The sequence below is a fragment of the Lissotriton vulgaris genome, chromosome 1_1 (assembly GCF_964263255.1).
Source record: "Lissotriton vulgaris chromosome 1_1, aLisVul1.2, whole genome shotgun sequence".
Lineage (NCBI taxonomy): Eukaryota > Metazoa > Chordata > Amphibia > Caudata > Salamandridae > Lissotriton > Lissotriton vulgaris.
In genome coordinates, this window is record NC_141685.1 from 2,114,280,173 (window position 1) to 2,114,305,629 (window position 25,457).

A 25,457-nucleotide genomic window follows, 5' to 3' on the forward strand; every position below is an offset into this window, starting at 1 on the left:
GTTGGAAAACTTTATTCAGCAGTGTGGGCGCAATTTGTCCTGTTCTAAGATGGCGGCCACTGAAATATTAAGAGCGTGTTGATGCTGTTAGCCGACGCGTTGCCAGGACGTGGCTAGGAGTTGTGTAAAATCTCATGGCAGTATGAGCTCAGCGTCGGAGCTTCATACACGCCGGTGGGACTCGGTAAGGGTAAGGAGACGGGTGTCCGATGGTCACACAGGTATGTGAGGAGAGAGTGAGGGGCAGGCATGGATAGCAGGAATTGCGGAGAATGCCACGTGGTTGCTCTAAGTGGAAGAAGAGCTCATGGAGCACGGTTTTTGAGAACCAGCAGTAATATTGAGTGACAATACCAGCGCTACAAGTGTTATGCAAAACTGAATGGCTCACACAAGTGTATACTTCATGTTGAGGGTGACATGTTTGAGAAGAGTGATGACAGCAATTGAAGCAAATATTTTACGATGTCGTTTATGGTTTGTTGTATACCTGCAGGGAGCTAGATACGGAATAGCCTTTCCGCGGACACGTGATCAAAAGACACTGTGCCCATTTTACTGACGGTTGCAGGTATGCGCTGACTCCGTAACCGTCAGGTAATAAATATGTGTTGGAATCTGAGCAAAATGTGTGCTTTAACAAACTTTGGTGTTGAGTATGCCTTTGAGGAAGGCAGATGGCGCCTCACTGTTGGCCCTTGTTTTTAATACCATCACATGTCTCGAGAGAATTTTAGAGTGAAGATTGAGAGAATTGACCCCCTACTAGCCCTGATGAAGTTGCGAGAAATTGTAGCAACAAAACATGTTGGCAATGTTGAAGTGACTATGGTGTATGGTAACCATTTTTGATCGGGAGCGTTTGCAGCTTGAAATAAAATTGGTAGGCCAGCAATCTCTACCGGGTTTTAAAGGTGAGAATTATGTTCACTGGTTCTCACAGGGGTTCAATGAGCACATAGATTGAATAGCAAGCATGGTTGCTGCACTCACTATTACCTTTTCACTATATTTTTGTTTAAAGGGAGAACACATATTTTTCTTTCTTCTTTCCACACACAAAGAGACATAGTGGCCGATGATGATAAGTGGGTAAACTGGCAATCATCAGCCAGCAACCCCCTTGGGTGTCGCTACCGTGAGGTACTTTCTCTCTTCCCTCACAATTTTTGTTGATGAAGGTGGAACTTAGCAGGGTTGATGTTTTTAGAGTAGAGAGTAACACACCGTGACAAATCAGAGTAGTGTAAGCTATCACACTCAGGGGAATTGAGAAAATTATTGAAAACCCCTGGATTGTCGTTCCTGTTAGGTGTAGGTGGGATAGAGGTGCGGCCCTTTTTTTTTTAGGTCGAGGGACCGAAGGCTGGCTTGCCAGCCGGAAGTCGGAGATTTTATGTGTTTGAGTAAGGGGGCTTAAACCTGCCTCTCTCCTCCATTCTCTTCCATTGACTGGCTTCCTAAACAGAGTCCAGCCACTGGAGGAGAAGGGAGTCACTCCACACAAGCCCCGTCTCTTTCGGATTCAGTGGCGTAAGTTTTGCTGTTCTTTCTATGGTCACTCAGATCAGCAAAACACGCCCCGAATCCGAAAAATTCGGAAGCTTGCGGCCGCCATATTTTAGGTCGAGCAGCGTCTACCGAGGACATGAGGTAAGCCTCTGCCCCCCTGTTTGTGCCGTTCTTCGTGCCCCTGCCCCCCTGTTTGTCCCGTTTTTCCTGCCACAATTGTTTCACGTTGCCAACTTTTACAGTACTGCCATGTTAATGTAGATGCCTGTGTTAATGTTTTAAAGAGCCTGCCGTGTTAATGTAGTTCTGCCGTCCCCCACTGGAGTGGCCAGTCTCATTCTTTCAGATTGCTTCTCTTCCTATCCTGGCTTCCACAAAACCTACGAAGTGTGTGTACTCCGAAAAAAATGCCTTATCGGCGAATCCAAAATGGTCAGGAAATATGTGCTGGTTGTGTTTCTTAAGTGCGTAACGCTTGCGGTGAGGAATGAAAGGGAAGTGTGGGGAGCGTTACATAATCTCCCATTCAACACCCGCAGGCCACATTTCCTGTGACTAAGATCTCTGAGGGAAGCTGGTTTGCATGGGAGGTGGTTTGCAGGCGCCAGAAGCATGCAGGCAAGGACCACTCACCACGGACAAGTCGCAAGTGTGTCCTGGCGAATCCAAGTCATTCCGAGTTCAGCAGAAGCAGTCCTTACATTGCTCGACATTTGTTGGGCCATAAAAAGCGGTATTTAGTTGGTTGTAATCCTACATCCTTGAGCACCCAGCCGTCTTGTAGGGTGAGAGCCAATTAGCTTCTGCCTCAGTAGGGTCATCTGGCAGAAGAACAAGGGAAATTACTATAATTATCACTGCTGCTGATCCGCAACTACATCCTGCTGCTGGGCGGCTCCCTGCAGGAGATGCGGCGGGTCCTGGGCGAGCTCAGCGGGCCCAGGCTGCTGCTGGCCGGGCTGCCCCTCTTCGCAGGTGCCAGGTCCGTGTTCCTGGCCCCAGGAGGCGTGAGCTGCGCAGAGTCCCTGCGCCCCAACAAGTACTTCTCGGTATCCCTGGAGGAGCAGCTGTGCTCGCCCTTCCACCTGCCTGGAGGAGCGGGCTTATGCTCCTGTGCCCTGTGCAAGTACCCACTGCAGCACTTTATTCCCTCCGGCCTTGGCATTGCTACCTTCCAGACACGGTTTTCCAAGTGATGCCCTCTCTGCTCACTCTGGCGACGAACTTGAACCATCCTCCTAAAACAGTTCCCATCTGTTGCGATCTCCCGCTTGGAAAATCGGAACCGACCTTTTGCATAATGCATTGACAAAAGCGCTTCAACTACTCGTCAGGGTAGTAAGCGCTATATAAATGCAACTCCCCAAAAAGCTCTTTTGACTCCACACCCTGATCCAAAAATAGTCGGAACGACCCATGTTAAAGGTGTATCTTATTTTGTGTTAAAAGGATTGACGTACCAGCAAATTTGCATCCTAATGCGCAAAACTTTATTTCCTCTTAATTTAAAAGTGCCCGACCTCCAAAAAACCTATATCCCAAGACCCCCTGTTAACTGTCTTCCGTGCCATAGGGGTGCCAGCCTATACATCCCACATCTCCATATACTGCTGCAGTACATTCTCTGAGGGCACCAGCCTTGCCCGCACTCCTGTTAATGACTTTACAAAGCAGAAAGTGACGGGGAGATGTTTGGAGGAAGGCGAACTTATCAACCAACCGAGTGCTGGCTGGCTCACGGACTGGAATGCGTTACCCACAACACCATGTCTAACTTCATTCAGCGAGAAGAAATCAATAAAAGCTACATTTTTGCTAACAAACCCCGCAGAAACGCCCGTTTATTATGTAAATCCACCCACCCGCGGCATACCCTACATAAGGTGGTGGTTATAAACGCCACAGCGCCTACATGCTCTCCAGTGCAGGCTATTTTATTGTTTAGTGAAAACACTTTTAGTGCGCAGTCTGTTCACTAACATCCACATTTTTTCCTTCCTTTCGGAATGAACGAATATTTACTTTCTTTTAGCAAATCACAGTATCGCCAGTAAAATCATGTAATTCAAGTTGTGCCTTTGCATAAAATGTTCGCACTTAACAGCGCCAATGTGTTATGTCCTAGCATCTTTGCGCCATCACGAACTTGATAGAACGACAGCTGGAAATGTACCACTTTATTTTCAGTGTACACAAAGTTTGAATAGTCATCCATAACCTCTAATAAACTATGCAGTTATATTATTGATGGTGCCGCAGTTCAAGGATAAACTTGTATTTAACACTATCCTGTCAAAGTTTAGAACGCCTTTATTGTGTATAACAACCGTTGCTGTTAGAGCTCAAGCGGTGTTGCTTAAGCCCCTTAACTTCATCCTTTTCCTCCTGTGCTGGGCCCCCATGCAAATTGGTGTGGTCATGAAGGAATGGTTCCGTCATGAGCACAGCTCGACCGATGCTCATGACGGAACCGTTCCGTTATTAGCAGGGAAAGGGTTAAAGACGCGAAAAGATGCAGTCATTTGTGATGTGACAGCTGTCCGTGATTCTTGATGTACTTATTCTGAACTTTAGTGGCCACTAGCTTTCGAGCACTTTACCTTTTCTTGTAAAATAATCCTTAACATTTTACTAATTGTATCTGCTTTTGTGTTCCATTTTTGGAACCGTCAAAACTAATATTTGGTTCAAATGACATCTTGAAGTAAATGTCTTTGAACCGAGCATAAGTACACAAACCTAAAGCGAGCATTGCACTATCAAATAACTGCTAGAGTGAGTACTGATTATACTGATTTTCTTACTTCAATGCGCTGTATTTTCTATTACATTTTTGTTTAAATCGGTAAGGTTCCAGCAACAATTTTTTCTTTTGTTTTTTATGTCCTTCTTTACTTTTTTAGCAAATAAAAATGTAAACATGTGACATGTTTGTGTTTTCTTTTTTCCGCTTTCGATTTATTTTCTTCTGTAAACTAATCACTCCCACCGAGTCCGAACAAATGTATAAAGTACTGCTACTATGTGATAAATAATATAACAGTTGGCTTTTCTAGGTTTCTGGGACATAAGTATTTGGGTAGTCCAATAAAAGGTATCAAACTTTGGAGTTTGTAAACAGTTAGTTCTTTGAACAAGTATGCCCGCAAGTATTCAGTATCCTGTCTGTGCCCTCATGCCTCCTGTCTGTGCCCTCATGCCTCTTGTTGACTTCATTCCTCCTGTCTGTGCCCTCATGCCTCCTGTCTCTTCCCTCATCCTTGAAGCCTCATGTGTGGACACTCACGCCTGATGTCACTGCTGTCACTTGTTAACCAGTCCCCCATGTGTCACCTGCCCCCCCGACCCTTCATGTGTTCATCTAGTGTCTCCTGTCTGCATGTCTCGGTGCCCGTGTGCATCGGGACACATGGCACTGCTGCAGCAAGGAGCGGCGCTGCTGCACATCTTGGGCGGACCTTGCCCCCCGAGCGGAGGGTGTGTGTTGGTAGAGCCTGTTACCAGCCGGAACAGCCAGTCTCCCTTTAATGGTGCTGCTCCCAGTTGCCAATAATACCCTCTCCGTATCTTCCTGGGGTCTGAGGTGGCGGCATCAGCTGCCCGTGCATCTCCAAGATGACAATGACATCAGCGCTGTGCCAGCCCCTCCCGGGCTCCTCGAAGCGCCCCTCCCATGTCTCTCCCACCACACTCGCTGCCTTTACCAATGTTTCAGCAGTCACCTTTGTTTGGGAACATTTTTGGATTTTGATTCTTTCGGTTTGGGCCTCCCACGTTCTATTTTATCTGTGGTATGCGTTTATGTTCATTTGTCCTGACCTTTGACCTATGGTTTTCCCCATTAGGCTCCGACCTTTGAATTTGACTTTGAACTTGTGCTTCTAACCAACCAATGCCATTTGCTTTCTGTTATCTGGTTCTGATTTGTGACAGGCGCCTGCGTTGTCCTAGTCGCGACCGCTCTGTGTGTGTGTGGGGGGCTCTTTGTGTGTGTGTGCGTGGGGCTCTGTGTGTGTGGGGGGGGGCTCTGTGTGTGTGTGTGGGGGGGGGCTCTGTGTGTGTGTGTGGGGGGCTCTGTGTGTGTGTGTGTATGACAATACCATTTATTTATGTTTTTAAAAAAAAAATGAAAAAAAATGTCACGAGCAATGCCAATAGCTCTACCTTTAATAATGCCGAGACCATTGCATTGTAAATGCTTGTTTATAATGTTTTGAGTGGGGAGCGGCCTTACCTTGTTTACCCCTGTGACTCCTATTGTGTGGATCACAGCAGGAAGTCCCAGGCAATAAAACAAGCACCACCGCCTACGATAGTGTCCGAAGTAAGCAGTTGCCTCGGGAAGGCCATGTACTATGGGCGGTTTATCCTAGACCTGGCCACTATTGCAGAGCCATTAAGGACCCTCAAAAAGATGGATTCAAAGTGAAACTGGGACCACCCTGAAGAAGCAGCATTCCAGAGCATTAAAGACACACTCCTTAACAACACCGCACTGGCATATTTTGACCCCAGCAAGTGTATAGAACTTCTAGTAGACACCAGCCCGATGGGCCTAAGAGCAGAACTGGTCCAAGAACAAGAGCCGGTGCGCTGGGCAGTGCTAGCATTCGTCAGCAAGGCGCTCTCACCCACCAAGGCGTGATATGCCCAGATGAAGTGGGAAGCCCTAGCGATCAAGTGGGTGTGCCGGCATTTTCATCTCTACATGAGTAGTCTGTCATTCAAGGTTGCCACTGCCCATCAGCCGTTGGTCTCATTATTTCAAGGATCTGCCCCACATCCAACCCCGAGATTTGAGCGAAGGGCCATCCAGTTACAACAGTACATGATGGAGGTTGTCTACCGACCTGGAGCAAAGAATCAAGCAGACGTATTGTCCCGCAATCCACTGCTTCCAGAATCACTAGTGGGGGGCTACATCTGGAAAGCTGAAGAGTCTACATCAAAATGATCCCTTCAGCCAACAGCACCGAGCCCAGACTTTAGCAAACATCAAGGGTGCCACCGAAATGGACCGACCCTCACTAAAGTACAAAACGGGATTCAAGAAGGCACCTGGCAGAATTTCCTGCAAGATGCAAACGGTGGGCAGGACACGTCCACAAATGCCTCACAAAGATATAGAGGGTCAGACATGAGCTAAGCGTGATGCCGCATGGGGTCATCCTGACGTGATCCCGAATAGTCATCCCAGCTAACCTGCAGCACCACGTGACACAGCCAGCACATGGAAGACACCAGGGGTTGATGAAGATGAAATCCCAAATGTGGTAAAGGGTACGGTTCCCTGGACCGGAAGACCAAGTAGAAGAAATCATATGAAGATTCCCCTGCATGCCAACTGACGAACACACCAGATCGACCCGCACCCATAAACCTGGAAGAGGCGTGCAACAACCCCCTGGGAGGCTTCCTAGTTGGGAGAGTCACTATGGTCATGATGGACACGTATTCAAAGTACACCATTGTGGAAGTGATCAACTCAATGGCATTCATACACGTGGCTCCCATGCTGGACAAGATGTTTGTGATGTTTGGTTTCCCAACCGAAATCAAGAGTGACAATAGGTCGCCATTCCGAGGTGGGGAGTTCATTGACCTCCTAAAACAACACAGAATTTGCCATCGCCACATCACTCCACAATGGCCCCAAGCAAATGGAGAAATCGAAAGATTCATGAGGACCCTCAACAAAATGCTCGGATTGCGGTGGCAGAACAAAAGATCCCGAACGTCTTCTCCAATCCTTTATGAGGAATTATAGGAGTACGCCTCACAGCACCACCCAACAACCCCCATGGACAGTAATGTTCAACGGACCAGACCGAGACTCAATCCTTGCATGTCAGGGGTGGACACCACCACCATACAATGCACTCAGAACTCAGGCATGTAGACAATGGCAGAATGCCGTGACAAGTCACAAGAGAGGAGGAAAGTACTGCGATTTCAGACCAGGGGATCAAGTGGTCATTAAAAACCGGCGAACCACACTATAGAAACTCCCTCTTGACCTATATTTCTTTTCAATGATTCAGATGAATTCAAGAATGAGCTGTATTAGATTACAACATCATGCAAATACATCCATATTCTTTGTAACTTTATTTATTCATTCAAAAAAAAAATTCCAATTGTCCATTAAATATCAAGTTTATTGTCAATAAACAATATCCAATTGATCAACATACAAAAATATAATCATCATATAAAACTATAACTTTTCACATTTTTTTTTCATGTAAACCCCATGTAATAGATTTTGTCATACAAAAAAAACACTCTCTCCTACATTCATACCAGTTCCATCAGCATTCATACTACATTCAAAACTCTGTCAAGTCGGAGACTTAGATGTTAGAGATAATCTCCTTTGACCAAAGAGAGAACTGCAATGAGCAGGATCTAAATGTCAGTGGTCGACGTGTTTCGGTGGCACTAAAGGAAGATGCACGCCACCTTCATCAGGACCCGCTAAAGAACCAACAAAAGTTTAAAAAAACCCAGGGAGTACCTGAAAGAATACATACAAATTGGAATCAATAACCGGCCCTAACATAACCTATTTAAAAGAAGGATATAAACATATTAAGTGATAACAATTGGACCTGTCAGAATGTTTCTCTAAACTCAAACATCCACAATACCTTCATCACTCAAAGATACCCAAAAATGTGCATCTTTATCGTGACTCCCCTACTTACCGATGGTATCACTTTTCCTAAGGTAGTGCCCAAAGAAAGTGCCCAGAAAAATAACTATTACGTGCCATGCCGTCACCACAAGATGCACAGTACACCCGAGCACTAAATCATGTGGCGCAAATTAAAAAGTTGCTACACAACCTCAACCAATAAACAAATCAGAATAGAGCCAAACTGACTTTTAAGCCTTCCTTATAATGATGGCAACAAGTGCCACTTTCTAAAGAGGAAGGACAAAAGATAAGTTATACCTTTCTGATGGGTGTTTAAATTATGTCTCTACTGCTAAATAAGTTATTTCACAACTATATTATCTTACCCTTGTATCAAAAAATGCAAACACTCCACCTCAATTGTCAGTAGGGTTTTTTGTCCTGCATTCTTTTCTGCATGAAGGGATGAAATTTATGATATTAGAACCCTACTATATCGCCAAATAGCTTTAATTTATTCTTCCAATTAGTTGGTTATGTACCCGTTTTCAATTTTTTAGGCTTCTCACACAGTCAAGTCTGTCATAAACAGCGCATAGAGCCAGAGTGTCACCACATATTCTTAAGTGAATGATGTCTCGGTATCTGTCATGTAACTAGAAAGGAGATTAAAAATTAAAATTTCTAACCTCTCCTAGCCTATAGGTCTATCACCACCACCACAATCGGTCGCCCCAATTGAGCTTTAAATGTGCTCCATAGCACATTACATGTAGATTGTTAACAATTCTGCAACCTGTACTAAATAGGTTTCATAAAAGAAACTTATCAGAAAGAGAGATGTTTAAGACCCTTAGATAAGAAGACGAGTCTTACTCTGCTACCCCTAGTTTTACAAAAAAACAAAAGTGACATCCTTAAAACAAACACGCTCCTTTGCCATTAAAATAGATCAAGTCACATGCAGTTTATCGTATTTTTCTAATAGATGATCCTTGCCCACCCAAATTAACTAAACAATGCCTACATAGAACAGTTATAAAACGGTGGAGGGAGGGTCCTAGGGTATATTTAAAGACCAAACACAGACACAGCCCCCAAAAACAGTCAATCAAATAAACAATAGGTGTCTGTGGGTCTGGAGTATCAACTTGACCTCCTGTAACAGGCAAAAAAAAAAACCTTAGAAAGGTAATAAACGGAGACTAATCATAAATGTGACTCAAGCACAACAAGATACTTCCAGTGTATGAAAGTACCCTTCAGTCATCGTCTGGTACCGCCCTTGTCATCATCTGGGACTCCTCACACCGAGGAGAATATACTTGCAGCCACTTGATGTTTTAAAGTGGATGCACCAGTGTTTAAGGGTATATGTAGAGTGACGGTGTTCAGATAACTGAGTAGCAGTGGTTAAAAAAGGGTGAAAATGTACATTTTCACTGCGAAATTGAGGTGCAACCACGTTGCGTTTTGCGCTGTTTTCTGTCGCAGGCACTAGGCAGACCCAGGGAAGTGAGGTACCATTTTTTTTGGGAGACCTGGGGGAACGCTGGGTGGATGGAAATTTGTGTGTGTCCAGTGATGCCACAGTTTTACACACAAAAATGTTTAAAAAAAGTTTTTATCAGCAACATTTAAAGTTTGCTAGGGATTCTGAGATAAGGAACGTTGGAGGATCCACACAAGCCATAACCCCTTGAAAGCCCCCAGGTGTCTACTTTCCAAAAATGTGTGGGTTTGCTAGGTTTCCCTAGATGGCAACCGAGGAAGGAGAGAAAACCCCAGGTAAAACAAATATTTTAGACACAATTAGTTCTTTACTTGTGCAGCATGTAAAATTTGGGCACAACATTGCAAGGAAAAAATGACGGACATTGTGAGTTTTGCAGGAGATTTCACAAAAATGAAATGCACTGTCAATTACATAGACAAAAAAAATGAACCAATGACTCGCAGCTCGTGAGCTGTAAAGCCTATTAAAGGCACCAACCGCTATACAGGCCATTCACACACCTTTCATACCAGACACACAGAAGACCATTCACACCACCAGGCACTAAATCTACACATCACAACATTTACAAAAAAAAAGACAAGGTGCATCCTGCATAAAAAAAAAAAAACCACAGACATCAAGTTTTCAAACACACACACATACATACTGGTTGGATTTGGCACGAGGGTGAGTGATAGTTCAGTATATACAATTGTATTAGCAAGTGATTTCACAAAAAATGAAACACACTGTTAATAATGGAAAAGACAAGAAACAGAACCAATGACTCACAGCTCGTGAGCTGTAAAGCCACGACAAGGCACCAACCTCTTTACAGGCCATTCATACACCTTTCATACAAAACATTCACACGACCAGCCGCGGACCCATCACATTACTACACTTCCACCAGCAGACAACGCCAATCAAGGACCCATCCCTTTCACACGCACACATTCCTGACACAGCAACTACACAAAGTCATTGATTACATGGAGTGGTGCTCAGCTAACACTGTGTGTAGTAACCAGCATTAAGTCACTTCCCACACACCGCCAGCCAAGCACCAGTCCACACACACCACCAGCCAAGCACCAGACCACACACACCGCCAGCCAAGCACCAGACCACGCACACCGCCAGCCAAGCACCAGACCACGCACACCGCCAGCCAAGCACCAGTCCACACACACACCGCCAGGAAAGCACCAGTCCACAGACACCGCCAGCCAAGCACCAGTCCAGGCACACCACCGGCCAAGCACCAATCCAAACACACCACCAGACAAGCACCAAACCAAACACAACACCAGGCAAGCACAAGACCACACACACTGCCAACCAAACACCAGACCACGCACACGGCCAGGCAAGCACCAGTCCACACACACCGCCAGGACAGCACCACTGCACACACACCGCCAGCTAAGCACCAGTCCAGGCACACCACCAGCCAAGCACCAATCCAAACACACCACCAGACAAGCACAAGACCATGCACACCGCCAACCAAACACAAGACCACACACATCACCAGCCAAACACCAGTCAACACACACCACCAGGCAAGCTCCACTCCACACACACCGCCACCCAAGCTCCAGCCCAGCCACACCACCAGCCAAGCACCAATCACAACACACCACAAGGCAAGTGCAAGACCACGCACACCGCCAACCAAGCACCAGACCACGCACACCACCAGCCAAGCACCAGTTCACAGACAACGCCAGCCAAGCACCAGTCCACAGACACAGCCAGCCAAGCGCCAAACCATGCACACCGTCAGACAATGGACACTACACGCAAACCAACATCATACTTTAGTTTTTTTTCAATACAAATAAAAACCAAAAACAAATTGGAAATTGATACAAATCTACTAACACAACAACTAAATCTAAATACACTGCACAAATGCCAACTTTGAAACTGAACAATAACTTTTAAAGAAAAGAGACCAGCCTGTTCACTTTACCACTCATGGATGCTCCCAAAAATTCTTTTGTGTATGGTACATTCTAAAACAAGCAGGTACACACAGCCCAGGGTTAGAAGGACAGTCAGGGCAGTACATACGAACCTCCTTCCACAAACCTCTTCGCCAACAGACTCTACATCTCCGACTGGGAAAGTCTTTTGAGGTTGTAGGAGGAATTTGATCAGGAAAGTGGCGATCTTTCAATCTGGCAACATCCTCCACCACTCCAACTCTAGGAACACTTGCCTGTTCCACTAAAACAAGGCTGCCTATTACAGACTCCTGAAACTTCACAAAAGTCTTCTTTGACTGAAGACAAGATTGCTGGAACACAACAAAAGCATTAAAGGTTGCCAAGAGGAAAAGATGGATAGCCAACTTCTTGTACCGAATGTAAGACTTACAAAGAGCAGTATACGGTTTCAACCTCTGATCTACTCTGTCAGGTTTGCGCGCTTCTGCAACCTGACCCCAAACAGTCACCGCTTCAGTGCTTTCATCATGTATGGAAGTCAACATGTAGACATCTGTCCTGTCTGAAAACTTCACAGCTAAAAGCTCATCGCAACGCAATGCACTGCACTGTCCCGGAGCAAGCTTTTGACAAACAAGTTCTTTTGGGAAACCTTTACGGTTAGAGCGGATTGTGCCACAAGCAACAGTGTCCACTTTGGCCAATTCCCTAAACAACCGCACACCAGTGTAGAAGTTATCTACATATAAATGATGGCCTTTGTTAAAAAATCCTCTACCAAATTCCCACACAATTTTCTCACTCACTCCAAAAGTCGACGGACAACCAGGGGGGTTAATGTGGGATTCCTTACCGATGTACACCCTGAAATTAGAGACATATACAGTCCGACTGTCACACAGCATATAAAGCTTAATTCCATAGCGTGCCCTCTTACTAGGAATGTATTGCCTAAATACCAAGCAGCCCTTGAACAACACCAAAGACTCATCCACTGCAATTTCCTTCCCAGGAGCAAAGATCTCAGGAAATCAATCAACAAAATGATCAATGACAGGCCGAATCTTGAAAAGACGGTCACAGTCAGGGTGATCTCGTGGCAAAGCAAAACCACCGTCAACAAAATGCATCATCCGAAGCAGAAGCAAATACCTATCACGACTCATGACTGCCGGAAATATAGCTGTTGCCATCAAGGGACTAGTAGACCAATATGAAGCCATTGATGGTTTCCTAAGCAAGCCCATCAAAAAAGTTAAACCCAAAAACTTTTCATCTCCTCCAAATTTGTGGGAGTCCACCGGGTAGCTCTAGCATGGGGCTTAAGGCTGGCACTGTTCTCCCTCAAAAACTGTTCAGCATACAAATTAGTCTGCTCTACAATCTCTCCCCAAAACACATCATCCATAAACAACTTGAAAAATCAATTGGCAAAAAGATTTCAGTGTTCACCCTACACCCTGGAGCACCAGTAAATTCAGGCAATGCCGGCTGCACCATGCCTGGGGCAACCCAGAGGTCAGAACTTTCATCGACAAGTCTTGCAGCCTCAGGCTGCCGCCCAGATGCCTCTTGTCTCACTGTACCAACGTGAAGTCTAGCAGCCCCACGCTGCACCCCAGATGCCTCTTGCTGCACTATTGGCACATCAATGTCCTCCTCTACCACAGGCACTTCATCCACACCAAAAATAGCTTCATCAGCACTCAGGGAATCTTCATCATCAGACGATGCCATGCGCAGAGAAAACTCACTACCAGAATCTTCACCTCCCACCCCTGCCTCAGAATCAGAGTCACTCTCAGCACCATGGTCAGAGGAAGAATCAAAAAGCATTTCAACAACTTGCTGAGTGGTAATCCGGCAGCTAGCCATTATGCTCACTAAGAAAGGAGACTGCACAAACAACTCAACATCCAAGACTGTGCAAAGTAGGTAAAAAAATGTAAGCCTTTACCACAAAGATCTATAAACTGAACAACTATACAATTCACTTACAAAATATAGCCACACTCACCAGCACCTACTCTGCAAAGGCACAGCAAAAAGTCAACGATATCCCACTAGAAAGAAGAAAAAAAACAAATGTACAGAAAAAAAATACACAACAAGCACTAATGCAAACTATATTTTACAATCACAAAACAAAGAAACAGAACGTACTGGTATTATTACACATTTTGCAAGAAACACATTTAGATTTAAATAGTACAAAAAAGGTTTCTTACCAAACAAATGCAACAACACAAACAGCAGAACCACCAGTAACAAAACCGCACACTCCAACAGTCTAAAGAGCAAAAGCCTAGAACAAGAACAAAAAAGGGGAAATTAAAACATTACAATTTACAAGAAACACAATACACATTACAAAAAGTTATGTCACAGGCTATGTCAATACACAAATGGGGCAGAAAGGCAGATAACACAAAAACAAATATATATCCCCTGGAAGCAAGCACAATATTTATTTTCAAATTGGGCCCCCAGAAAGCGACCCTTGCCCAAGGGGTGGCTTCCATTTAAAAATAATAGAATTCCCTAATGTCTAGTGGAGTTTTCTGCCCCTCCTGGGGGCAGAAAGGCAAAATTAAAAAACCAATCTGCCCCCAGAGGGGGTAGAATATACTACAAAAAAAAGTGGGCCCAAGTAAGCGAAATTTGCCCACGGGGTCGCTTCCTTTCCAACAGAAAAAACAATCCCTGGTGGCTAGTGGCCTTTTCTACCCCCCCCTGGGTCCAGAAAAGTCTAAAAAAATATTTTGGCCCCCTGGAAACGACTCATGCCCAAGGGGTCTCTTCCTTCGCACAAAAAAATAAGCCCTGGTGTCTAGTGGGCTTTTCTGCCCCCCCTGGGGCCAGATTCGGCAAATAAACGCGCGATCTGGCCCCGGGGGTGGGGCAGAAAAGTCTGTATATAAAACTCATGCCCCTGGAAGCGATCCTTGCCCAAGGGGTCGCTTCCTTTTTCACAAAAAAACAATCCCTGGTGTCTAGTGGGCTTTTCTACCCCTCCCCCCGGGTCTAGATTCGGCCAGAAAAACAGGCAATCTGCCCCCAGGGGGAGGGGGGGGCAGAAAAGTCTAAAATAATAATTGTGGCCCCAGGAAGCGACCCTTGCCCAAGGGGTCGCTTACTTTTCATAAAATAAATACTCCCTGTTGTCTAGTGGGCTTTTCTGCCCCCCCCCTCCCTGGGTCCAGATTCGGCGAAAAAACGCGCGATCTGCCCCCGGGGGGGGCAGAAAAGTCGAATTGCTAAAATTATGCCCCTGGAAGCGACCCTTGTTCAAGGGGTCACTTCCTTTTTCAAAAACAAACATCCCTGGTGTCTAGTGGGGGCATTCCTGGAGCAGGATCACGACGCTGTGTGCGATCCTGAACCAGGAATGCCCTGCATTGAGACATCAAGGGAGAGGAAACAGTGTTTCCTCCCCCCTCAAGGCAATGAGAAACGCCTCCCCGCCCCACCGGAGAGCAGAAACCTCCCCTGCTCGCTGGACACGCTGGAAAGAAATGGCTTCCAGCGCGTCCAGCACTTCCTGATGACGTCGGCGCACGCTGAGCGTGCTGACGTCACCAGGAAGCGTGGGGGGGCGCGGGGGTGGCAGCGAAAAGTCTTCCGCTGCCACCCCTGCAACAAGCCCCAAGATCGATGCCCCAGGGGGGGAGCGCCAGCGCTCCCCCCGAGGGCTGTGCCGATGACGGAGCGGTTCCGTCATCAGCACAGCCCAACCGATGCTGATGACGGAACCGCTCCGTCATCAGCATCAAAGGGGTTAAGAGTTGAAGCAGCACTATTTTACCACCTTAGAGAGTGGTAAATCACTGTTTATCACAACTGTAAAGGCATGCACTGCTTTAGGTTGGAAATGTAGCTATAACTGCTGAGATATCTAAAGTAAATAACAGACCATAACAAAATAACTGCCAGGACACAGATACAGAAGCAAAGCTTACCACTAGCTATCCGGTGGGTGCAGGGTAGCCATACATACCTGCTAGCACTCAGTACATTTTGATGAGGGAAAGGCTATCAATATCCTCCGCGCCCCACTCCACAGACAGGCGGGGGACACAGCCGCTGCCCTGTAGAGAGGAGGCGCCGCTTCCTACCCACCCTGCTTTTGAGGAAGGGCTTCCTGGCACGTGAGATCACGAAGCGTGCCTTTACTTAGTTAGCGAAAGGAGGCGCCTACTTCCCAGGACAGATTAATGTTCCCCGAGAGAGGCTGAAGCGTGAAAGCACTTTCAGCTTCTTGAGGCATGGATGCCTCTACCCAAGCAGCCAGAGCCCTAGGTTCCTTGGAGAGGGTGCTTCGTCCGCAGGCCGTAAAAACACTCCTACAAGCAATCCCCTCTCTGCTCCAGTTAGCCCCTATGTGCTTGTCTGCCGCCTGACCCGCGCTGAGGGAAACTGAAAGAAATCGGGGAAAAAAACAAAGCCGGGAGTGGTGCACGCGCCTTTTCTGACATATGCTTTGAATTATCACGCACGAGTCTGGCCCGATAATTGAAAGCAATATGTCAGAAAATGCGCGTAACAGACACCAATAGGCCAGGGGCGGAGCTATGCGCCCGCCTCTGACCTACGGTATGCTCGCTTTAAAACAAAAACACACGTGAAGGCCAATAGCAGACCGGAAAGGAAACAAGCGTGTGGAATTTGTGGAATTTACAGGTCCATTTTTAAAACGCCAGTAAAAGGGCTTTTCGCTTCGCGAGCCCTAAAAAGGCTCAGTGATTATAAAGGTTGAAATACACGACATCTCTTCAAAATGAACTCCATTTCAAAGAATTCCCCGAACCGTAAGGTTTAGAGATGGAGGCTATGTTAGTAATCTAGCCATAATTTTGCTGTAGTCAGGATCTGTGTTTTCTGGATTTGTGATTTTTTCTGGATAAAGTATTTCTTCCCTGATAGCTTGCTGTATAGGTATTGTTGTTACAGAGAAGTATTATGGAAATCACGCTGAGGGGCATCTTTACAAGCCCCTATCGCCACCACAATGTCACTTTTAGTGACGTTGTGATGGAGATAGGAGCTGCGCCTTATTTACAAGGCAGGGTTAAGCCACTTAATGTGGCTTAACCCTGCCTTGTAAATAAGGCCCCCGTTCACTCTATACTTAGCGTGAAAGGGGCGGCCAATGGGTGTTGTGGTGGGCGTTCTACCCCAACACCCATTGATTTTAATGCTGCCCCCTCGTTTCCCCTGGTCTTAAATGCTTTATTTCTCCTTGTTTTTGCTATTTCCATGTGTGCTGTCTTGGGCAGCCCACATAGAAACAACAAAACACCAATGACTGTTTATGTGCAGGAAGGTCCCCCTGCCTTCACATAAACAATCATTTAAAAAAAAATTCGTTTTGCATCTTCTATGTGTGCTGCATTAAGCATTGCATTGTGAGTTTGAAACAAACTTTGAACTGGTTCTTAATACAGACTTTAATAGTTAGACGTTGAGAATAATTGCGTTCCATTGACCTCTGAATTCTTTTGAGAAGGAACAGATACGTTTTAGCATCAAACATCATTCCTTGTGACATGTACATAAAATGTTCATTTAAGGTACTAGTGGTATTTAGCAAAGATTAGGAAACACAGTGTTAATTAATTCTAATTATTTTTCAGTTGTACCAAACACCATTCAGAATCATTGAGCAGGCATACACATATGCAACTGGAATTAGTTATCTTGCCAAATGAGAGCAATTCAGTAGTTAGTTATTTCTTGTCACATTTCAGTTTCAGAAAAGAAAGCTTCATACCAAGAATACAGGGAGTTGGATATATAGATATATCTTTAAGGTATATTCTTTCACTGGTAAAGGTTAGCTGATTAATGGAAGGGGGGTTACAAGTATTTCAGTAGTCACTTATATATTGCAACATTTTACTTCCAGGAACTCAAGCTTCACACCAAGAATACAGGGAATTGGTCATACAGTGATATCTCTAAGGTACATCACTTCACTGTGAAGAGTTAAAGATCTTTTTTTTGCTTTTAGATAACCACTCTGACCTGCGGATGTCAGTGAATAAACAAAATGAGGTACCCACTGAAGGTAATTTGTCGATCTGGGGGCAAGGGGGAAACGTCAAAACTATGCTAAGCAGAACTCCCACCTGACCTAAATCCTTTTACTATAGCCTGATATCAGCTCAATGCGCCACCATTTGCTATACAAGCACAGCACTTTAGTTTATGTATTTTACTCCATGTGGTTCTGTTATTAAATTCTTATTTTGATTTATTATCTATAAAGAGACATTTAATTATACAAAAGTTAAAAATATGTGCAAAACGTCACTAGACAAATTTAAAGTGCAATGGATGCATATTGTGCAGTTCCAATAAACACGTCATATTATTCTAACAATAGGTTATTGATTACAATTTACATATACACAAAAACAAGAAACATGTCCCCATGTTAATATCACACTCACATCCAAACGTATCATACCATTTCATACTAACATGCACTTCTCATATTCATACAACACCCAGCCTATAACAGCATACACTGATGTCATCACGGAAATTACATTTCAACCATCCGTGGTTGTGTTGCCAACTGGGTCATCACTCAGCCCGGTCGGTGTATTGCACTTTAAATATGTCGAGTGAAGTTTTGCACATATTTTTTACTTTTGTATAATTAAATGTCTCTTTATAGAAAAGAAATCAAAAAAAGATTTAATAAAAGAAGCAAATGGAGTAAAATACATAAACTAAGGTGTTGTGCTTGTATAGCAAATGGTGGCCCATAGAGCTGATATCAACCTATAGTATACGGATTTAGGTCAGGTGGGAGTTCTGCTTAGCATAGTTCTGCAGTCGACAGTGCTCAGCAAGAGGCAGAGCGGTAATATCCAGCCTCTGTTCTCTCATGTATTCCTTTGCCCGCCTCTTATATTTTTCCTATTACTCAGTGTGGTCAGCAGTGGGTGTGGCGAGGAGTTGAAGAGCTAAGAGTCAAATCCAGAGTACAAGGTGAGTGCTTTCTGACAGCATACACCAAGCAACATAACAGGACAATTACAATTTAAACAAAACAGCCAAAACAGTATGCAGCACAACAATCACTGTGCAAAGCAACATCACACTACAAGAATGAAGCACGAAAACGAACCAAAAAGGCTTTTCACCCCTAAAGAAACCTACACTAGAACATGAAGACCACGCCTCGCGAAAATATGCCACACATCAAATAAAAAGAAATATTAGTGCCACACAATACCATCCCCTTGACAACTGCTTTCATAATATGGTGTTTATGTTTTCACCAAGCACTGCCTTAATTTACCATCAAGGGAATTAATATTTCCTGTCAAAAACTCTTTTGTGACCCAGGGCAGAGAGTCGGCGTTAAAAATTATCGCCGGTTTAGCGGCAGAAAACTGCAGCTAAAGAGGCAATAATGGATTTTCAAGGGCATATTATCAAGCCCATTATCGCAGCTTTAGCTGCAGTTTTCTGCGGCTAAACCGGCGATCATTTTTAACGCCGTTCTTGATAATATGCCCCTGGGATAAAAAATTGTGTGTAACGGTGCTGCCAAAGATTTTTAGGAAGCTTTGTAGACAGATGATGAGTGACGGAGTTAACAATGATGTGATCTTTCTAGAAACAAATTGATGACCCCATATGTGTCTGTTTTTACTGAGAAATATAAGAAGCCGTGGGGCATATTATCAAGGGGGTTTATCTCCGCTTTTTTGGCTTTAAAAGCCAAGAAAGCGGAGATAAAATTAGCTAGTAGGAGATAGCGACCATCTTGGGCCCCGCTTTGCATGTCAGTGATATTTATCACTAATGACATACATTAGTGGGCGTGCCAAGATGTTAGCGACTGGAAACAGTCGCTAACATCGCTATCTCCAAAAGCTAACACCTGCCCCTGAACAGTTCTTAGCCATGTTATCCAATGGTAGGTGGATAACATGGCTAAGAGCATTAGCTCGGTAATGCATGAATATCGCTGACTTTTCAGCGATATACATGCATTTCGGCCGATTTTTATCGCTTAGGAGAATGCGACAACAATTTAACACGCGCCTGGATAGGCTTTACATATAGGCATTTCAGGCTCATTGAGTATTTGATCCAGCAAAATGATGTTACAAATATTGGAGCCAGTGGTGGCTTTGTCACAGGGAAGTTTTCTTGCCTCACAATAAATGAAGTGGGCAAAGAAAGGGGAGAGCAGATGGGACATAAGCTTTTGTGGCAGATCTCCTGCATGCATTAATCAGTATCAGCACTTTTGCTGTTGGTTAAGTGAAAGAGGGAAAATTGAACAGTACTCATTTCTGGTATTTGCACTCTGAGCATGCAATGCATGGCTAGTTACCAACTGGTTTCTCAGCTAGACTAACACAGTCTCTTAATGCTTACCATTGAAAGGGGTATCATAATCATACGTTGATTTTCTACATACAATAACTGAAGTCTGGGTTAGGGCAGCCATTTCTTTCAAACATGCGTCTGATGTAATGATTGGAAATACAAATATCACTAAACTGCCTCCCACTACTTCACTATCGTAGCAAGTGTTTTAATAGACCAAGAAAGTTATTAATGCCACTACCAATAGCCATTTCACACTCACTTTCCCCACAAGTTCATCAGTAATAAAAGGAGAAATCAATCATTTCAATCATTCAATCTTTATTTTGGCCATGTAGCCATAAAAGATATACAACAACAGTAAAACATGTACAACCATGATAAAATCCACACAATAACAAAACGGCACATGCTATACACTATAAAATCATTCCTATAAGTTAAAACTACCAGAGTTACATTTTAAAAGATTTGGGATTAACTCGGTCCTGTGATTTCAGAATGCGAGTGCGGGTATGCCAGACGTTAGTGAGGAATTTTGCCAGCACAAACACGGTTGGACTCGAAACATCGGTTTTCAGGATTCTATACATTGGCAAGTACTCCCTACAACCAAAGTTCTTAATAAGTGGTAAGAGCCAGTACTTCCTAGCTTTCATATAGGTTGGACAAAACAGCGCCACATGTAGATCACTCTCCTCCACATAGGAGAAATGCTTTTTTCTAACCTTTTCCACTTTGCATGTGTGAAACTCACCATGCTAGGAAGGTACATGGAACCACAGGTGGTATACTGAGGGGTAATGTTATATAAATGTGGGTGTAATATGGATAATTCGGCGGGAGAGCAGCCTCAGTCTTGATATGAGTACTTATGAAGTAAAACAATCTGCTGCCTAAAAACTAACAGTAGTTTTCTGAGGAAATGGAATGCCTGTTTGGGCTAGTCAATGGCAGACACAGACAAGGGCATTGCCTGTTTAGGCAATTTAGGGGCAGATAGGACCTCAGGCCAGAACCTCTGTTCCAGTGAAACTTACAAGGTAAGATAAAATGATGCGCATCACCCAGCACCCCATTGTCAAAATAATAAAGGTGGCGTGGTAAGAGTTCGCGCTTTAGATGAAAGTCAAACCGTTTCTTATATATTGGTATTAGGTTCTGTTAGTTGGTATAATGATTTATTTTTGTGTGCTGTCAATTCTTTTACAGTAATGGACTCTAGTATAACGCAGACCTTGATGGTTTTGGAATAGGTGAACTTTACAGGCTAGTATGTAGTTCATTTGCCTTATTTGTTTGACTACTTTGGGTCTTAGCTATTGTGCTAGGGATTGTGTGTTTCTTAATTATTTTAAGATTGTCTCAAAATAAGTTGTAATTAACAAATTAGGGGGTTGTTCCAAAAATACATTCTTAAGTAGTTAATTAGTAACGTTTTTCATTGAATTACCTATGTGTCAATATTTAGCTAGGTAAACCTTAAGCATTATTTTAAGACAGGATTCTTTTTCTTTTTCTGATCTGGTTACCATTACAAATGAATATCTCTATTCACAGGAGGTCAGTGGATTGCAATAGAGACTAACATCTGTATGTTACCTTATGTGGCAGTGCTGCGCTCAGCTGATCACCAGGACTTCCTGAGTCACAGGATCATTCTCCACTGCTGGCCCAGTCGGAATGTTCAATGAACACGAAAGCTTAAAGCAAGTCGGCACCAATGAGTTTGTGGACATCTTCATTGACTGTTGGTACAGGCGGAGGCCTGACTGGACTGGCCTTGCACAGTTCTCCTTAGCTGTGCAACTCTTAGTGCTGCTTAACTCAGTGCTGCCTTGCTCGGAGAGGCTACCTTTCTCCGTGCTTGCTGGGCCCTGGCTCTGATCAAATCTTGAGGTTGGTACAGCGCTTAAAGGGTGCTGCTGCCCAGACCGGATGGAGACAGACCTGTTCGAGGGTTGGAATATGTGGACAGGAGGTGCAGAATGGTGAAGACTGAGGTCAGAGGATGTTTTGTTTTCAATTGTATGTGGCACCGGATTCACATGGTGAATAGGGCAGGGAATGGAGGCCGCAGCTTCACTGTGAAAGTCAAAGCAATCATTTGCAAAGCTAATAGGTATCTAGGGGGCATGGCTTGCGCGCTTGAACAAGATGGTAGCAGTCTGCTGAGCTCCATTCCCTCACGGAGCTAATGAGGTGAATTTCGACCATATCAAGCCCTTATTTCGTGCTCCTCAAGCAGGCCTTGTCTTTTGATGTGTCTGGCACTCATGTGTGCCATTGTATCTCACCTTTCAATGTTTTTTGAAAAAGACAACGCTGTTCTATGAGATGTGAATGGCTGCCATTTTGTCTATGCGGCGCTTGCAAACACACCTCTTCTTGGTTTCTTAACACAGCATTCTTCGCTTGGCTGAGCTTTCCTTCATTTATACTCCATCTGGAATATGTGTGAGAGAAATCTACATGCAGCCAAAGTGGATTACTATAAATAGACTTTGATGTCCTTTCATGCACATACTGGCAGATTACTTCAGTCTGTGCCAATGTGTCATTGACATGCAGTGAAGAGCATTCTGTACACTCGTCAACAGAAGTTCTATGTGCAACTATGATGGATGGAAGAAACAAATCATGAGAGTGAACAGGGAGTGTCAGTGTTCTAATTATTTGTTCTCCTTATCTACTAAAATGTTGTCCAAGATACTTTGAATCCTCTCAGATAGCGATGCCATTTTGTTAACGCGCCTTGCACTTCTCAAGTTATGTTTTCATCTGTCATCCAGCATTATATTCAACACCTGGATATCTTACAATTGAAACAAAACTCCCAGCTCTTCTCAACATTTATGCCTAACAACACTCTCTTTCATACTGCAAATGTATAAGACTTATACATGGGAGATAACAGAATGTTTTAATCAATGCTTTAAGGGATGTGGATGAATTAATACAGATGTTTGTGTGATACTCGCAGCTTTATTAATATAGTAGGTACCTTTATTACTATCTGCTCCATAACCCGTTATGTTGAATTAATCCTGCCACCTGAGATTTGTTTGTGATATCTATCAACTACAGTGACTGAATCACAATATAATCTCTATCACCGATCAACAATTTTATTGGCAGACTTTCTACTAGTAAAAATCCCCCTCATTGACAAGTACACACAGTCAAGATGGCTGGTGATTCTCTTAGTTGTCTGGCACTAAACCGAAAAGAGTAAAAAATGACCCTCCATCTCCAGTCCAGTCATCTTCTAATCCGGGCTTGAACTTAATTGTGGATGAGTTATGTGCACTAAAACCGTTCATGAATATCACCAATGAAAAATTACAATTGATTAAAGACCGTGGAATCAACATGGAAGGTAAAATGTTTGAGATGGAACAACGCATAAGCAATCTATAGGATGTAGCTACTAAAGTACCTTTACCGGAACAAGAAATTCACAAACTCACACTGCATACTAAGACTCTCGAAAACCGCAGTAGAAGGAACAATCTCTGACTGTACGGATTACCTGAAAATGTTGAAGGACCTGATCTTCTTTCTTTCTTGAAGCAATTTTTGCCTGACCTCGCAATCTTCAGTCTTCCACTCCTCTCAATATCTAGCGGGCACATCGTCTTGGTCGTTATTAAACTCAATCTAACAAGCCTTGTGGCATAATAATTCTTTTCTTAGAATTCACTGACCTGATCCATGTCTTAAAAGTTGCCAGAGAGAAACGCCGTCTCTTATGGTCTGGACACAATATCTTTAGCTCGCAAGACCTTTCCAACGCAACTAATGCCAGACGTAAAGAATTTCTGGCTCTATATCCACAGTTGAAATCCATGAACATCTGCTATGGTATTCTACATCCCTTTCTTTGCAAAATTACTCATGAGGGTGTCTCTTGTTCATTTGAAGATCCAGCTAAACTAAGAATATTTTTGCAATCTATTACTAGACACCTATGGATACAAATGTTCAACATCCCTAAACTGTTAATTAGTTATTGCCTCTAGGCCTCTTGGGCAAGATGTACAACCCTAAATTTCATGCACAAACGGGTTTGCAACCCGTTTGCGAATGCAAAATGGCCATGTACAATCCTAAATAACGAGGCGCAATTTATTTATTTAAACACTGTCCCAGACATGGTGGTATGCTGAGCCGAGCAGGCCACAATACCATGGGAGTCATAACAAAGCTGATAGAATGTTGGCCAATTATCTAGAAGTTAAGTCAGAAAGGTAAACCATTGGACGATTCGTAATGCCCTCAATAATACTCTACTGCACTCCGACCTAGAAATTCTCAATGTATTCCAGACATACTATCACTCATTATATATGGAAGACATCCATCCCTCCGATGGATGTCGATACTCAGATGTTCCTTGATGATCTACCTCCCCCGCTCTATACCAGATGCTATGGCCTATTGGAAAAAGATATATCACTTCAGGAGATTTTAGATGCAGTTCAATCTCTTGGCCCTGACATTTTTTCTATTAAGTTTATCTCTTCTTGTTCATCTTTTTTTGCTCCACATTTACCTGACCTCTTCATCTCTTTTCGTTTGCACTCCAAAGCTGAAGGTTCCTTCCTTGATGCTCTCATTGTAATTATCCCCAAACCTGATAAAGATCACTCTCTCTGTCAAAATTATCGACCAATTTCATTAACTAATTATGACTGCAACATTTTTGTTAAAATCCTCGCCTCTAGACTAGAAGATGTTATACCCCTACTGATGAAATCTGATCAATCTGGATTTTGTTAAAGGTAGACTTACCTCAGACAATGCTAGAATGTTCGCTTATATTCTTGCTCTGGTGAAACGATTTCTGATCTTTTAGCTGCATTATCCCTATAAAAAAAAAGTAAACATATTTTTATTGACATTTTATATGTTTATTACATTTACACGAGCATTATTTGCAAAACATGTTGGTATAGTTCTCATTTATCACTTAGACAGGTTTACCTACATTTCCATCTGGGGGGGGTAGTGCATAGTGACACAGTCACATATCTTGCCCGTAAGCTTACTGACTACTAATCTTTACGTGCCCACCAGTCCCCCGCCTCATTTTGTTTGCGATTTACCTAAACCCCTTCTACTGCTTTTTCCCTGCCCTGTCTCGTGGGCGGTTTTGACCGCTGACCAGGATTCAGGTAATGTCCTCATCAATGTTACTCGTACTCCAGTAACCATAAACATTTAAACCAATAAGGGAAAAAAACGGAAAAATGAAAACTCAGAAAATTCTGCATGCATAGGGGGACAGGGTGCCATTTGATTCTAAGGATGCACTTATTACTCAATTACATGATATGTTCAGTACAGTGTTCCTATCCTCCCGGGGGTGGGGGAGTGGCTGTCCTCTCATCCACTGACCTCATTCTCTCACCTACCGCTTATCTCTCCCACTACTAGTGCTACTTGTTCACCTTCCTGTAGTGGATAGACCGTGCATGCCCCCACCCTGCGTGGC